This window comes from Bactrocera latifrons, unplaced genomic scaffold (genome assembly GCF_001853355.1).
Source record: "Bactrocera latifrons isolate USDA-ARS-PBARC rearing strain unplaced genomic scaffold, ASM185335v1 scaffold_31, whole genome shotgun sequence".
Taxonomy (NCBI): domain Eukaryota; kingdom Metazoa; phylum Arthropoda; class Insecta; order Diptera; family Tephritidae; genus Bactrocera; species Bactrocera latifrons.
The window spans coordinates 644,515-650,514 of NW_017536741.1; positions in this window are offsets into that span (position 1 = coordinate 644,515).

Sequence of the window (6,000 nt, forward strand, 5' to 3'; positions counted from 1 at the left end):
ATGGTTAAATTAAACTCTTCAAACACAACACTTATTAACAGAAAACTTTGGTCTACACAAGCGACTTAAGCGCAGTGCTTTTTCTTTTGCTTTTTATTGCACAAAATTTCTCAAAAACATTTTTCTTCAATCGTTTAGTAGTGCTTCAGCATTTTAATAATTTTTTGGCATGTTTTTTTTTTGGCTTCACAACACTTAACGAATTTCGCAATTCGTAAACAAAACTCTTAGTTCGAAATATACGCTTGCATGCTTTAGCGGTTTTTTTGCAGCGCGCACAACACACGACCACGCGCGTTCAACTCCAGCAGGATACTGATCATCAGGATAGCGCACACTCAGAACGATCCTTACGTTTGGCAGAACGGTGCTTACGAAGGCGCTACCAATAGACGAGGATCGTCACAGCGCCGTTGACGAGCATGCGCACGAAGTCACCGAAGCCAGGCAGCAACTGCACACACGACTTGCACACGAACAAACGATGACGGCTCCTTTACGTATAGCATTTTCTCACGCTCAGTAAAACCGGCTGCCTTTGCACTTTTATTACCTGAGGAGTGTCTGAGTTCGCTGCCAGCGCACCAGTGAGTTATGGTGTGCCGTTTGTTGGCGTGTTGGTGCTGACGACCGCGGTGGTGGTGGTGTGTGTGTCGTGAGACTCACAACGGCACAACTAGATGTTCAGCCAGCCAACAAGACTGTTAGCCAAAGCGCACAGGTAAGGAGGCGCTGTTGTCTTCTTTTCAGTTTGTTGGATGTTTGTAAGTGCCTGCTGCGCTGGGAGGCGCTCGCAAAAATCGGTGAGTATGTGATAGACGCGTCTGCGAAACTGCGCTTACAGCAACTGTGGCGGCGCGCTCAAGTCGCGAGTATGTGAATTGTGACGAAATGTATCGACGATGTGGCAGCGACATTCCAACGCGCGTTGTGCGAAGGGGGCGAAATTCCGCTGCATGGTCACTTTCCGGTTAACGCCTATGGATGTGGGTGAATGTGTGTGTGGTTGTGCTTGCCACGTATATTACCCCTATTATCATCATTTTTATCACAACATCAACGGCGTTACATACACACCAACAGTATTATTATATTAGGCTTTTCATTTATTTAAATGACGGATATGAGCGCTGAAATTGATACAGTGCTACGAAAGAGAAATCACTCAACTCAACGACAGAGATTTTCATTTATTCATATATGTTAAATATACTATATATGTTCACATATATATCAATTATACGAATCGGGTGTGTAAAGCCCCCGTTTAAGTGTAAAAATGTGATTTATTTTGCGGAAAAAGAACACCAAGTACCAATTCAAAATATTTCAGCGGATGTGGTGGCATGTAAAACACTGTTATATTCATACATATATATATATAAACTAACGGTACATATGTATGCAAAGCGAAAGAGTTAAACTAATTTATAACGATTTATGCGTTCATTTACGCCTTAAACGCCTGTGGAAAATTCTAAAAATCCCGGATTCACTGCCGGAAATTATAATATAAATTAATTTTATTTCTTGAAAAGGTATATTTTTGCTCAAAAAGGTGTTTGATATACCAGCAATGACTTCCCTCATAATTGGTGAATTATTAAACGGCAGATTTCCAATATATGCACAAAGCAATTCGGTACGCTCGCAGCCTCCCGACTCGCATCACCGCGCGTGTGAAGCAATCAAGGCGCACTTATGTACATGTAAGCAGCGTTCTTCGATTGGGGTGTCGGGTAGGTAAGAAAACTTTCTTTTGCTCTCACAATGCAATTGCACACACACACACAGACACACACTTTGGGCCATGCATATGACGTGCCTTAATATCGACAGCTGCACTGCAAGACATATCAGAACTGAACTTGGGCTGTAGCTAAGGAGGCAGGGTAGGTTGATCGGTCGAACGGTTGGTTGATTGCCACTTCGACGTGACGATATGGGGGTTGGGTTTTTGTGTGAGGCGCACCTACTAAGATTAAGATTTCGGCACAAAAGCAGCAACGAAAAAGCAGAAGTCATTAAGAACGTTGGGATGAAGCTGACGGTGGGTTGCATTCGAGCAACAGCTGTCGCAGCAATAATTAAAATTAGGCGTGGGAAAGTGTGAAATGCTTGAGGCTGAGACACCGATATAAATTCATAAATATACGGCTGATTCATTTAGTTTTATTTGTTGTAAGTCCCATACAATTTCCACGAGTCAGACGCGTTGTTACTTTTATGGACAGTGACAAGGCGCCTGCGCACAAGTCTACATGTAATTTTGGAAATTTGCAGCGTTTCGTATTTTTCAGCTGCAACGTTCGCATTTTGTAAAATAATGACAAATAGCAAATAATTAAAAATCCGTGCCAGTACTCGGCGACGGAGTCCTCTCTCCCACCATGAATCCCACACCGAATTTGCGCTTCTTTATATGGCCACTGTAGTAAATGCCACAAGAACCTACTCGCCTCAGTTCTTGTTCCGTCCATTGCATTTCTTGAACGGCGGTGATGTCGGCCTTTACTCTAACGAGGACACCAACCAGCTGGTCAGCGGCACGTTTCCAATTAAGAGACCGGAAATTCCAGGCACATGTCCTCAAATCATAATTATTAACACGTTTGCAGGCCTCGTCATCAAAAGGGGGGTCACTTTTCCGAGGCTGTTGTTTCCTTTTCATTGGTACGGTTTTTTTACATTGCGGGTCCCAAACCCAGCGCACAACCCTGGGAAGGGGATGTTTCGCCTTTTCTCTTTAGCTCGCCTTCAAATGGATGTTTTTTTTTGGCTTGACTTTGGAGACTTGGTCTAAGACCGGAAGTCGTGAGCTGCTTGAGCCATATGTAAAAGAATCATTTCTGGCCACTCCCAAGTGATTGGCGCTTAGAAAACTTTCCTTACTCGCGTGAACTTCTACACATGGCTCCATCCTCCTAAAATCCCCTCTGGACGAAAAAACTTACCAAACTTACTCATTATTGCAGTCTTACTATATGGTGTAGAGGTATGGAAGATGACAAAACCCGATGAGGCGACGTTACGAGTTTTCGAGAGAAAAGTTTTGCGAAAGATTTATGGTCCTTTGCGCATTGGCCACGGCGAATATCGCATTCGATGCAACGATGAGCTATATGAGTTATATGACGACATTGTTATAGTTCAGTGAATTAAGAGACAGTGGCTGCGCTGGCTAGGTCATGTTGTATGTATGGACGAACACATTCCAGCTCTGAAGAGATGTTTTAGAGATCTGGTGGAGAAGGACCTGCAAAGCTCAAATTTTAATGTACCTCTGAGTAAATAGCTAAAAACGGCGCTAGCTGGATTTTGAATGGTATGAAAAGAAACTTCCAACTGCATCGTAAATTACCGTTTGTCTTTCTAATTAGCGATATATCACGATATGCTGAAAAATTTCATCTTCAACTACAATTTGGGTATACTTCTTTCGGGACCACGCCCAGCATGGATTATGTGCACCGAACCCTAACTCCGACTGCAGTTCATTGACCCTACAAGTATACCGTTAATCATTTTTTCGCAGGACCAAGCTCCGCCAAGATTAACTCTTCATGGGCACTTTTCTGAACTATTTTTCTTTTCTTCTTCTGTATATTCTTGTGAAGATTTGCGTTTCTGTGTGCAGGGGGCATAGATGTACATCCTAGTATCGATAGCTACGTCTATATAACTACATAAAATTCACAATTATTGGCACCATATTTTGCAAATTTCATTTACGAATGTTGAACGCACGATGAGCACATTAAAATACGCAAGGACTCGGTGTCTTTACGCACAATGCGAGTTACAAGCAAAGAAATGCACTCACATGCATACAAATGGATGTATATATGCTATACTTGAAAGAACCCCGTGAAGTCCAATTTGGTTTCGTTTACTCGCTTTTGTTTCAACTTCTTTTGGAAAAGTGTGAGAAGGCATAAACTGGGCGCAACAAACGGAATCAATAAGCCGGTGCCGCATTAAGAAGCATAATTTTTCATTATTCTTCAGCTTATTTCCATGTGGTCGTCAACCTTAACCCCAAAACGCGGACGCGGCTGCCAGACGACCAGACGACCAGCCGGCACAACGGCTCACCGGTAGCCCTTGCACAAATTGTGGGCCACGTGAGAGCTGCGAGCACGTTTCGTACGTGTTTATATCGGCTGCCGCTTGGCAGGCGCGTCTATGCGCCGCGTAGTTGCCACAGATGTTTGCCACTTCTCATGGTGTTACAAACGCAATATGTGCATATGTATGCCTGCGTGTGTACGTGTGGATACACGCCACAACCGCGACAGATCATTAATCCATGAATTAAGTTGTTGTGGCTGTGGTTCTTGCTTGCCGTTTATTTTTAGCTACTGCATTAAGGCGTAAACAATGAGAGGCATTTGAGGAGTAAGGCTAATATCTACCCAACCTACCTGTGGGAACTTTTTTTCGGTTGTGCTAGGAAAACAGGCATATCGGAAACGGTGCAACAAATATGATTACTGTATAAATAAATATATGTATTTATATACGTATATTAGAGCGGGTCGAATTTTGAACAACTTTGTGAGAATCGTGAGAAGCTTCTAACATCTGTTTCCTTTTATTCACAGAAAGGATCATCTAGAAGACCGAACAGAATTGAGCAATTAATTGACATTAACAACTGATTCACCGCTATAACGTCATATTAAAATAAAAATATGAGCACCTAACACTGACATGTGTAAGTGTGTGGGTAAATGCGTCCCACACCAAACTTTCTTTGCCGTCCTGAGCTCATTGAGTCCTCACCGCTGAAAGCGTTCTCACCTAAGTTTCGTCAAAACAAATTCCCATGCATGTCAAGTTGTAACGCCACCCCACTCGCGTTTGTACTCACACAGCCACACGCATGTATGCACCAACTCCCCTACCAGCGCGAGGGTTGCCCGCATTCCGTCGTACACTGCTTTCGTTGTCTGTCTAATTTCAATATTTTAACTTCTAAAGCAACAAAAACAAACACACAACACTTGTCCTCTCCTATTGCGGACGCGCCCTACACTTTAAAGTAGTTGTTGTGGAAACGTCATACTTGTGTGTGTGCGTGTGTATGGACTGTGCCTGCATGCCGATGCAACAACACACCCTTGTAATTCCTTTACTTACGGACTGTTGTGCTTCCTTTACTTCCTTATATGCTTCCGTTGTTTCCTGCGGCCTGCGGCCTCCTTTATTTTATTATAAAATACATTTCGTGTTTGTTTTTGTTTTCGCTTTTCGACGTTTAGTTGGTGTGTGTGAACGACGGCTTCCCCCTTTTGCACGTGGACTTCGCTGTAAGCCCTTGCATGGAAGTTTAGACGGCACATCTGTGCGCTTAACCTACAGCGCTCTGCCCTGCTCCGAGCTGAACTGCACTGCCTGGTGGCCCTCAGGTGAGCGTGAGAATAAGTTTTTGTGGGAAACCTTACATTTTTGTAAATGCATTCAACACATTCAGCATTGCTGCGCATTCACGACTTTGTACAGTTGTTGTTTGAGTTCTTAAAATATAGCATATTTGACCATTTGCTTTCGGCTTCTAGTTTCTATTGAATTCATTATCGTTGGACAAGAATGTACAGTTTGGGCTGGAAGCGGGTGTGGTAGGCTTTTATTCGAGTATGAATTAAATAATCGCAATAACTTTTAATGTTTTTCATCGCACAAAGCATAACTTCTCCTTTCCTGACGTAGAAACCGATTACGCGGGTATCGCCGTCAATCAGCTGGGCAGCGGACCCCAATTAAGGGACCGGACATTCCAGGTGCTCAAATCGTAATCCTTATTTCGTTTGCCATGGTCGTCATCAAAAGGGGGGTCTCTTATCCGATATGGTTGGAAACGATTCATTGGGGGCCATATTTACGTTGCAAACCAAGCGCACATCCCTGTGTAGGAGATGTTTCGCCTTCTTATTTTAGCTCGCCTTCAAACGGACGTTCTTAGGCTACCCAGAGGATACTTTGTCAAAGACCGGAAGT